The following is a 12,280-nucleotide window of genomic DNA, read 5'->3' as shown; positions in this document are numbered from 1 at the left end:
CTGTAAAACAGACTCAAAGTGAATGTATTTACCGTGTTCGTAAAAATTGCCTCCGCAGTGTTAGAAAATACTATCTATTTATATTAGAAACATTAGGTTAACATATATAGAAATAAGTAATTTGATATTATGGTCATTAACATGATTAAAATTAAATATTAATTTGTTTTGATTTTTTTTAATTAAAAATAGAGAAATCCAATCAAAATAATATCATAAAAGTAACTTATAGGCAAAGCAAGAATGAAAACTTACCATAATAAAAAAAAATGTCATCGGTGGGATTTGAACTCAAGACCTTGGACACTAGTAAATCCTTAAACATACTCTCTTACCAATTATACTATTTAATTTATTCAACATAAAATGCATTTGAAAATATGTGAGGTGTTAAAGAATATTTATTTAGAATATATATATATATATATATATATATATATATATATATATATATATATATATATATATATATTAAATAAAAATTACTGTTAAAATATTAGTAAAATTGAATAAAAACTTATAAAACCATAATTAGAAAGAATTTAAAGGCGAGCAAATTTTGGGGTATGACAGCCTGAACGAGCACAATATTGTATATATTTTCTTTCTTTTCCCTGTGTTTCTTTTCCCTTCTTTCTTCGTGCGTTTCCCTTTAGCTTTTAGGTTTAGTTTTTAGATAACACCCTTAGATTTAGACTAACAAGAGCGGATCCCGTCGAGTACGACAGACGTGAGGAGTGCTAACCCCTTCTCCTTGCGTAACCGACACCCTTACCTATTTCTCTAGGTCTTAAGACCTTTGCTTGTTTCCCTTTAGGATTTTACTCGATGTTTTCCATTCCCATTTTCAGGATAAATAAACAATCGATGGCGACTTCATTGATTTCATCTTGATGATTTCAAACCAGTTGTTTCAGTGGTTGATGAGTATTAATGGTGAGAATTAATGTAGTGGGTGAGTTATGGATTATAATGGGAGTTATGGGGGTTAAGAATGGAAGAAAATGTGGTTGAAGGTTGAAAAAGGTGATAAATGGGGGGATTTTCGAGCAGCTAGCCGTTGGGTGACCGTTGCGTCACCGCGGGCGCGGCCACTCCCACCGCGGGCGCGGCCAATGCCAAATGCAGGTGGGCCGGTTTTGGTCCTTGTGCAATGAGCATCCTATTGTATTTGGTATTTGGGGGTGTATCTAGCATTTTCATGTAAAATATATATTCTGTTTTTCTTTAGTAGAAACATATATGTAACAAAAAAACGTGATAAAACAAAAAATATATATTATATTAAATACATAGGCTAATTAAATAAAATATATGTTTTTAATAATAACTAAGCTAATTAAATAAATGGAACATGTGTTTGGTTTTTTTACATAAAAAAAAAACTGAATAAACTAAGATGATATAAAAACATAAAAATTAAAACACTATCCTAATTAGACAATATTATTAATTAAAACTAACAATATTATCCTACTATAATTTTATGATTAATAGACCAATTTAAAAAGCTAGCATGAGGGTTGCCCCTTTATTCTCTCAACTTTCCCTATTTTTTTAGATATTTATGTATTTTTAATAACAATTAACAAAGAAATAGAGACACCAATGAAATAAAAAATTAGTTAAATATAACTCAAATATATATTACACATAAATGTACTAACCAATTAAAATTTTAACCAACTAAATAATTTTAATTAGACTATAAAATTTCTAACTATTTCTAATAGACAAAGCTTTAAGGTTTTTAATGGGCCATAGTTTAATTGAACCCAACATGATTTTCTAAAGGAAGGTACACCCCCACTTATGAATTAATGGGGTTTTCAAGAATGGGCTAAACAATTTGTATGTTAAGCTCATATGTTTATTTTCCAAACACCCCTTTTTAGTACGACCCCGCTACGCATTAAAAAGAAATTGTAATAAAACAATAACAATAAAATAGAAAAAGCCGTAACATGCTTTAACTAGAATAATCAAATGTCTAAAATGATAGGGCAAATTTTGGGGTATGACACATTGTGCCATTAATGGAATTCTAACTCGAACAATGCTTAAATCAATTGGATCATAGCTCAAAAGTTAGTGAAATCAACTGAGTTTGGTGTTTTGAACAAGTTATAGGGCTTGTTCTTTGAAGATTCCTTCATATTTGAATCAAATTCAAACCTTGTTCTTCATGTTCATACTTCAATTTCAAGTGCCATGGAGCTCTCGTTTCAAAATCATATCTCCTAGCTCAAGTAATGAAATTCCATGCTAATAGTCTCTTTAGAAATCCCTTGCTGCATAATTAAATCCTCTTGTTAAAAGTTTTCTCAAAGTCTTGTTGGATCATTGTGAAAAATGGCCACAAAGTTAGAAGAAATTCAAGTGAAAACACTTAAAATTTCTCTGTTGTTTGTACATAAACTTCTTAATTCAATATCTCTCAAATTAATCATTTTTTGATGAAATGTTATAAGTGACAAAGTTGTTTATTTTATTAAGATCTACAACTTTCATGTTGGGAGATTTTTGAGTTTGTAGGTGAAATTTAAATTTACCAAAATAAGCTCAAATCACTTAAAAACCCTAATTTTGACTTTTGTTGACTTTTTGATACTTGATGAATTTTTTTTATTTTCTTTGGTCAAATGAATTCATTAATAATATGTTGATGATTTTGATCCTCAAATTTTCATGGTTGACTAATTTTCTCAAAAGTCAAAGGTTGACTCACACAGTTGACTTTTTCCAACTGAACTACAATTATGTGGATTCTACATGAATCAAGCTCTCCTCTTCAAATGAATGATATTAATGGATTGTAATGTTGATTTGGAGGCCCTTGAATCATAGTTTGAGCCATGGAACCATGTCCTGATTAAAAGTCAACCCTCTAGATGAATGAGGTCAAAATCTTAATTTGGGCATCAGGTGAGTTTGAAAGTTGTTGATTTTGAATTAGGCCATCCTTGGGCTTCGATTTTGATGAGAGAACACTTTGAACATTGGAGAATGTTTGAACTTCTTTGTGGGCTTCAAAACCCTAATTTGTTCAGTCTCCTCTTGATCAGTCTCCTGTCTTAGGACACAAGCAACAAACAACAATTTTTTTGTATTATTTGATTAGCAAATGATGTATGCATGATGACAATGATAATGATCCTACAATTTGGGAATATTGTGGGATCTCAGTGGTCAAAATTTGGGGTACAACAATCCCCATATATTATAATTTCATATAATCATATAGTTTATAAAATAAAAAGAAACACAATATAATTATAAAATTATAGAATATCTTAATTTCGTGTGGAATCATTAAAATAATGATAATAGATACACAATCAATAATAATACAATAAATATATAAATTAAATTGATGAAATAGAATTTTAATTGTTATAATTTAATTGGATGAATAATTTTTTTAATAACCAATTAATAATAATGAATTAGTAACAATTTTTTAGACAACAAAGGAAAAGCACTCTTGATTTGAACGTGGGTTAAAGAAGAAAAAATTGATTGAGTTGAAAAAATATTTAAAAAATAATAATTAAATCACATTTTTTGGAAAGAGAAAGAGTATAAGTGGTTGTGATAAAAAAGGGAAGAATTTAATTGGTGTGCACTTACAGTGTAAAACAGTTTTACACCGTCAGTGAATCATGGCTGTTAAATATTTATTGAAATTTAAACTTTATTTTAATTATTTATAAAATAATATTTATGAATAGTTATGATGCACTGACTCTGTAAAGAATTTTACACTGACAGTGCATAGTAATTAATCTCAAAAGGGAATAATAAAAAATAATAATATGATAAATAGATAAATTAAATTGATTAAATATATTTTTATAATTTAATGGGATTTATAATTTATTTACTAATCAATTAATGAATTAAATAATAATGAATTGATATGCCAATTTTTTAGGCAACCAAGGAAAAAGTGAATGTGGGTTAAAGAAAACAAATATTGATTGAGTTGAAAAAATATTTCAAAAAATATATTAAATCGCATTTATTTAAAAGAAAAAGAGTATAAGTGGTTGAGATAAAGAAGGGAATATAAAATTGCTCCTTGAGAATGGTTCACCATTAATTATAATTTATAATTATAATTAATAATAAAATCATTTATTGAAAAGAGAAAGAGAATAAGTGGTTCAGATAAAAAAGAGAAATTTTAAAATTAACTTTAAAGTTTCAAGTTTTAATATTTGACTCACTTTTAGAGTTTCAAGTTTCAAGCTCATATTTATATATCTTTAATACATAATAAAGTATTAAGGGTTAATGAACTTTTTCGTCCTTTTAAATATTTCAAATTTCGTTTTTAGTCCCTCCAAAATTTTCCTTCTAGAAATCGTCCCTTCAAAATTTTTCTTCCGAACTATTGGTCCCTAACGTCAAAATTCGTAGCTAATCAGTGGCTAAAGTCGTAGCTAATCTCTAGCAAATTTGACGTTAGGGACCAATAGTTTAGACGAAAAATTTTGAAGGGACGATTTCTTAAAAGAAAATTTTGGAGGGACTAAAAACGAAATCTGCAATATTTTGAGGGACCAAAAAGTTTATTAACCCAAGTATTAAATACAAAGTTATGCAAATGAATCTTTAAAATGTAATATTTATACAATGTGGAATGAAAACAAACATTGCTAATAGGAGTAGTTTGTAAGAACATTATAATTAGAATGATTCTATGTTGGCACGAAGAGTATGAGTCAATTTATTTCTGCTGAAAATCCCACTTACTTGCTGTAGAATTTGTAAGACACACATGTTAAGTGCATGAACACCAAAATAAAAGTTTTATGTTCCCCCAGAGTTATTCTTCACAATGTTTATTATTTGTTATACATTCATTATCTGACATCTACAAAACTTAAATTAATACTACCAAACAAACACAAAGTCAAAAATTATAAAAATATCAATATAATTTTTATAGTATCATTTACAAAATCAAGGAAGTAAAAATGGTTTGCTGGACCAAAAAGATGATAAGAAAGAGGTCATTTAATTACCTGCAAATTGCTTATAAAATGAAAAATCAATACCTTTTCTCTGTTAAGTCCTTGTCTCCATATATATATATATATATATATATATATATATATATATATATATATATATATATATATATAAAACCAGCCTTGCACAAACAATTCATTTGTCAAAATTAGAAAGCATATCACAACTTTATTGCTTTATGTATTGCTTGAACTATATGTGCTATGGGCAAAGACCATATTCTAGGGATGTAGAAGCAAATTTATGACACAAACATTTTATTTGTTGTAATTGTCTAAATTTTCCATTAATAAGACTAGTGTAGAGAACTACAATTAAATCAACACCTATTAATTTTGCTTCTTCAAACAACATGTATGCTTCCTCAACCTTTCAATTTTAGCTAGTCCATCAACAATAGAACCATAATTTACAACAGTGGGTTGTAGACTCTTTGTCTTCATTTCCTCTAAGAGTTTGTATGCTTTACCGACCTTATCGGACTTGCAAAACCCATCGATTACTCTCAGTAGCAGTATTGCATCATATATATTTAACAAACATCCTTGAAACAAATAGCGGTTGAAACATATAACCAGTAACAAAATTACAACAGTTGATGGTGAAACTCCACAACAACCCAAACCGATTAATTCACCAAACTTGCGTAATCGACACTAATGACAACCCGCTATAGAGATCTAGGCGCAATTCATCATCTTTGAAATTTATAGGTTGCGTGACTTTGGATGTGCATTCAAAAAAGCACCTGTACAAAGAGATCAAATATTATTCGAAGAAAAAAACACTCGTACAAAGAGATCATATTAAGCAGTTAAGAACTATAGTCTATATGTTGACAAAAAACATGATAAAAACAAAACATAATATTAGGCATAACATGAAGTGAGAATGAAACCGAATTTGTACAAATAACATCAAATAAACTATGATGTACAAATAGAATTGCTTTTGATGTTACTGCAGAAGTGAAATGAGCCAATCAAAAAAGCACCTGTACAAAGAGATCAAATATTATTCGAAGAAAAAAACACCCGTACAAAGAGATCATATTAAGCAGTTAAGAACTATAGTCTATATGTTGACAAAAAACATGATAAATACAAAACATAATATTAGGCATAATATGAAGTGAGAATGAAACCGAATTTGTACAAATAACATCAAATAAACTATGATGTATAAATAGAATTGCTTTTGATGTTACTGCAGAAGTGAAATGAGCCAATTGAAACACTGCAACATAAGCAAACACAATTCTAATGTCGTAACCACAATGCTTATAATGCCGTAACCGCAATGGTTGTAATGCAACAACTGCAACAGCAATCATACGAACTACAACCATATGTGAAATTTGCAACATTAAAAATAGACAAAAACATTTCAAAACAAGATAGAAATTGTTAAGGATATAAGAAGTTACTATTTACAGTAGACAACCACACATCATATACCAATTGCCTTGAATCCTACACGCACACCATCTGCAGCTTATCACAAAATATACATTAGTTATTTCACCAAGTATATTTTCAAAAGCATTCTAAAAATTCCTATAAAAAAATAGTAAATGACAACTCAAGGATCAACGAGGAGGATGAATTTGATTTGATTAACAAAGAGGAAAGTTGTATTCCTTGGCTATTGGAACTCGTAAGAGTAAAAATCCAAAACTGAAACCGGATCGTGTATACAAAGGCCCTAAATCTCAAATACCAGAGAAACAAAATTACAAAATATAAAACCATTGTTTGATGTTTAAACAAACAAATTAGGAGAAATTTTTTACCTGTCAAGTTTTTCCATTCAGTATTATATTCAATTACATCATAATCTGGAAAAAAATTGAATAAAAAAGAGATATTGCCGAAAATCATTTTAGATCAGAAACCATTGAATGTCATCACGATGTTAGATTGCAAATGATTTTCTCGGAATCTGCGGGAAACAATCTCACCGGTGTAGAAACCCTTTTGTCATCTACTTTACTTCTACGACAGCGGAAGGAGTGTCGCGGTTGTTGGTGGAGGGGGAAGAAGAAGGTAAAAAATCACCATATTCCCTAGCGAGATCGAGTAATCAAAATACACAAATTTTATTATGAAAGGGTTTTAAGGAAGATAAAGAGTTCTAAAATTGTGTGGTCTGAAGAAATAAGAGAGAAGAGGCATGAAGAAATGAATGGTCTGAAGCATGAATGGTCTTGATCCATTGTAATTGTATAGATAACAAAAAAAAAACTGAACCATTTATTTGCTTCTCCCACGTTAATTATTCGGTTTTTATTTGCTTCTCCCAAGTTAATTTGCTTCTCGATATAAAAATCTCTCAAATATGACTATTGAATTGTCCTAGGTGAATCTGGTTATTATTAGTATTAACAAAATAGTAAAATAATTAATTAAATAATAATATTTAATTAATTCAAACTTTCCTTTTATAAAAATAATAAAATATAGAAGAAAGCATGAGAGAATGCCAAGTGGCAAACTTGCCAAAGTACTCATCTTACTTTTTCTATTGTATGATAGCACTAGTGTGTATACCCGTGCGTGGCACGAGTTAAAATTTTGTATGTTAAAAAAATACTTTCTAATTCATTTATTTAAATTATTTCCTCTTATTCCAAGAGGATTTAATAGAAAAAATCAGAAAAAAGAGAAAATAAAAAACAACACAAACAACATATTTGAAATATTTGAGTTCTTCTAATTCAGACAACATGAAATACACCATAAGTAAAATGAGAAATACACAATAGTTTTTAAAATTAATAAATTTTCTTTGCAAGATCTTGAAAAATTATATTTTTGTTATTATTTTTTTGTTTTAATGTTAATATTTTCTTTTGTAAAATGTTAATAAATTTTGATATGTATGCACGTGTCTTTGGGTTTTTCTTTATGTTGAAATTAAAAAAAATATATGACTTAGATATATGATGTATTGTAATGAGTTATAAAAAAATTAGAATTGATCTAAATTTAAAATTTAAAACAAAACATTTGTTATAAATACAAAAAAAATAATTGTATACCTAATATTTCAATTAAATAATCACTTCTAAATAAGAATTGTTAAGGTGACAATTATTAAAATCACAGTTTTGTAAAATTAATAAATTTACAAAAATCATATAATATTGAAATTAAAATTAATTGTTTAATTTATTAACAAAAATTAGAAAATATAACATACTATAATTACATTAAATGTAAATGATTTAAGAACAAAACTAAAATTGATAATAATTGATTAAATTTAATGAACTGAATTATATGATATGGCATGAGAAAAAAATAAATTACAACAAAGACATTTGTTTTGGAATCCATTATATGAAATCCATCGAGACAATCAGCCATAAACATTACAATTCTTGATTTTTCTAAGAAAAATCAAATCTTTAATAAACCAACTAAACACAATAAGCTTCCTTTCTTAACCAATCAACCACTTAAACTCAATCAATAAAATAAATACAACTAAATCAATACAAACCACATTAATAGCCATCACATTGTACATACTTTTGTGCTGGAAAAAAAATTCATAAATAAATATTATAGATCAAGTCATCTTCAAGCAAAATAGATTAAACCACTTGATTGATTCCAAGTGCTCTCAAAGCCAAATGAGTTACTTTATGTCCTAATACCACCATTGCTCAAAACATCATACCCTGCATTTCAATTAAATCTTCGTATGCTACACGATGTGAATTCAACTCAATCATATAAAAGAGTAACAATTCCAAATAAAAGAAGCTAAATTTGAATCTGTAACTAATAAATATATACAAATTTCAGGTGAAAAATACAAAAATGAAAATCTCACAAACCATAAAATAACTTGTAGCCACCGTACAATTCAAAGCCTCTCGCATTATCATACTTATATACATACAAACCTCGGGTGAAAAATAAAAAAAAAAACAAAAATCTCACAAACCACAGGACAACTTCAAGCCAACATATTTTACGAAGCCCCTCACATTTCACCCTCACTACCGCACAGATTCATACAACCACGCCATTTGAATCCTACATCTCACGCATACACCAACACAAAACACAACTGACCTACAACGCAGAAGATCATAAGAAGAGGAAGAAGCAGAATCAGAAGTAAACATACCTAGGCTTATTTCGTCTCGCATTTGTGATATAGTAATCAAATATTTCACAATTTCCATTTTGAAATCTTGTACTCTGTAAAGCCTCTGAAAAACAATGAGAAATGGGGGATTATTGGGTTTGTGGGGGTGAGGGTATTGGTTTTGTATGTGTGTTTGTTGGTGTTTGATTGTGTTAATGTGTCTTTGAAAAACTAAATCGAGAGAGAGGGATGGGAGATCGATGGTTCTGTTTTTTGTTTTGTTTTTTTTTGTTGCAAAAGTGAAGCAGAGAAAAAGGAAATGAAAGAGTGAGTGAGAGAGAGAGAGAGAGTCGCTTGGAGATCGATGGGAGATTAGTTTTGATTTAGAGGTTTCACACTATTTGTAGATTTTAGAATATGAAAAGTTGATGGTAAATTATTAATGATAGTAGTAGCCTTGGTAATATACTTGAGTAGCAATTACATTAATTTTGTGTATAAAAAGAAACAAAGGTCTGAATTAATTTTGTGTATAAAAAGAAATAAAAGATTCCAACAGAAAGTTTATTTCTGGGTGAAGGGGAGATGAAACTGCCGTTTGAGCTTCCCAATTGTCCAAGCAGTAAATACTTCTCGTGTATCATAATAACTAAAGTTTAGATTCCCAAAACAGAATAATCATACAAATAAATATAACTAATAATATAAAAAATAAAAATTTAAAATATAAAGAAGTAATTAGAAGTTACTATAAATAGAATGGAAAGAAATTGTTAGAAAGCATAAGGGAGTGACACTTGGCAAACTTGCTAAAGTACTCCTTTTGTTTTATTATTTTTAATGATTATAAAAACAAATCGTTGTGATGTTTTTCTAAACATAACATGATGATCTATTCGACAGTAATATTCACGTTAAAAAGTAATTTTGATAACATGATGATTTATTCAACAATAATATTCACGTTAAAAGTAATTTTTTTTACGTTCAATTTATATTTTACCAAACTTATCACACATAAAAAAAATTAATATTAAATATTATTAGTCTCAAAAAATTATTTTTTAAAAAAATTAACTTTTAATATTAAAAAGTCAATTTTGAAAAAAATCTTTGAATTAAAATTCAACCATAACCAAGGAATACCACATCATAAATATGATTAGCTATTATTTCTTTTTTGCGGGAAAATTACTCATTCTAATTATTCTTTTTACGAGTTTAGTAAAGATCCACTATTATTTCACTCGTAGTTTTAATTGGATGGTAATTTTCTTTTTTGTCGGGTTTTGCCCGTTCCTCGTGTAAACAGGTTGGAGAACCCTTAGTTCTCCCTTATATAATATCTTGCTTACACAAAAATAAATATGGTTAGCTAATAGTGTTAGAACATGAAATGTTCTGATCATATTTTCTAGTTTTGATGATAACATTAGAAATGAATTTTGTATAAGACAATGTGTTACTCTAATAAGTTACTTTTTCCATTTCAGGAAAAGTGTAAAAGAGTATGCAATATCTTATCTTTCAGATGCTCTGACCCAGATGTTCTGGATGGCTACATCAGAACATGGTCTTGAAGACATCAGAACATGGTCTTGAAGTTATCAGATCATGATCATTAGAAGCAAGCTCTGAAGCTCTAAAATTATCACGCTCTAAGGAACTTCCATAGTCTGAAGCGCTGAAGTTATAACTTGCACCAATCGCTGGAAACTCTGATGAACAAAGCAAATCACAAAGTCTGATTCCGGAAGAAAGAAAATGAGGAAAAGCTAGACAGGCTAGTCTGTGTATCTGACAAAAGGAATGTTACAAGCATGGCTACAAAAGGCAAAGTCAGAAAAAGAAGTTGAAGCAAGGCTCAAGGTAGTTGACAAAAGCATGTAACATTAAATGCAACATGTACTGTACACGCAAAGCATTAAATGCATAACTGTTCAATGGTCACATTCTCGCGCCTATAAAAGGAACTTGTCAGCCCAAGAAAAACTGCTCTGGCTCTCATCTAGAAATAAGAGGCTTTCAAGATGGAAGATGATGAAAATATTGAAGCAATGTTTTCTAGATTCCATAATCTGACAGCTGGACTGAGAGTTCTAGACAAAGGATACACTAAAGCTGATCATGTCAAGAAGATAATCAGAAGTTTGCCCAGAAGATGGGGACCAATGGTTACAGCTTTCAAGATAGCTAAGAATCTGAACAAAGTATCCCTTGAAGAGCTAATAAGCGCTCTAAGGAGTCATGAAATTGAACTTGACGCAAATGATCCTCAAAGGAAAGGTAAATATATTGCTTTAAAATCTAACAATAAAAATTGTACTAACGCTTTTCAGGCTAAAGAAGAAAGATCTGATGACTTAGAGTCTGAAGAAGAAGATGAGTTATCTCTTCTTTCTAAAAGAGTAAATCAACTCTGGAAAAACAAGCAAAGAAGATTTAAAAGCTTCAAGAAACCTGAAAAGGGAGAATCTTCTGGACACAAAAGATATGGAAAGAAAAGCATAGTATGTTATGAATGCAAAGAACCAGGACACTTCAAGAATGAATGTCCTAAGCTTCAAAGAGAAAACCCAGAAAAAGATTTGAGAAGAAGAAAGGTATGATGGCTACTTGGGATGACTCAGATTCCTCTGATCAAGAGTTTGACTCTGAAGATGATCAAGCAAATATAGCATTCATGGCAACTGTAGATGGTGAAGAAGAATCTGCCTCTGACTCAGATTCTGAAGAGGTATTTTCTGATCTAACTAGAGAAGAACTTGTTTCTAGTCTTTCAGAACTTCTTGAAATGAAAAGTAAACTTAGTATCAAATACAAAAGTCTCAAAAAGGCTTTTGCATCTGAAACTAAGAAACTTGAGATAGAAAATTCTGGACTCAAAGAAAAAGTTTTAAAACTAACAAAAGATGTTGAAACTCTAAAAACATCTTCTAGTCCAGATACTTCTATTCCAAGCACTAACAATATTCTTAAAGAATATGATTTGAGTTTCAGGAAATTTCTATCTAGAAGTATAGATAGAAGTCAGATGGCCTCTATGATATATGGTGTTAGTGGAAATAAAAGAATAGGTATAGAATATGAGGGCAATGTTCCACATAAACTGGAACCTGTTGACAAGATGGTTATTGAATAC

This window comes from Vicia villosa, linkage group LG3 (assembly GCF_029867415.1).
Source record: "Vicia villosa cultivar HV-30 ecotype Madison, WI linkage group LG3, Vvil1.0, whole genome shotgun sequence".
In the NCBI taxonomy this organism is placed as follows: Eukaryota; Viridiplantae; Streptophyta; class Magnoliopsida; order Fabales; family Fabaceae; genus Vicia; species Vicia villosa.
Note: the sequence above shows the minus strand (reverse complement) of the source record.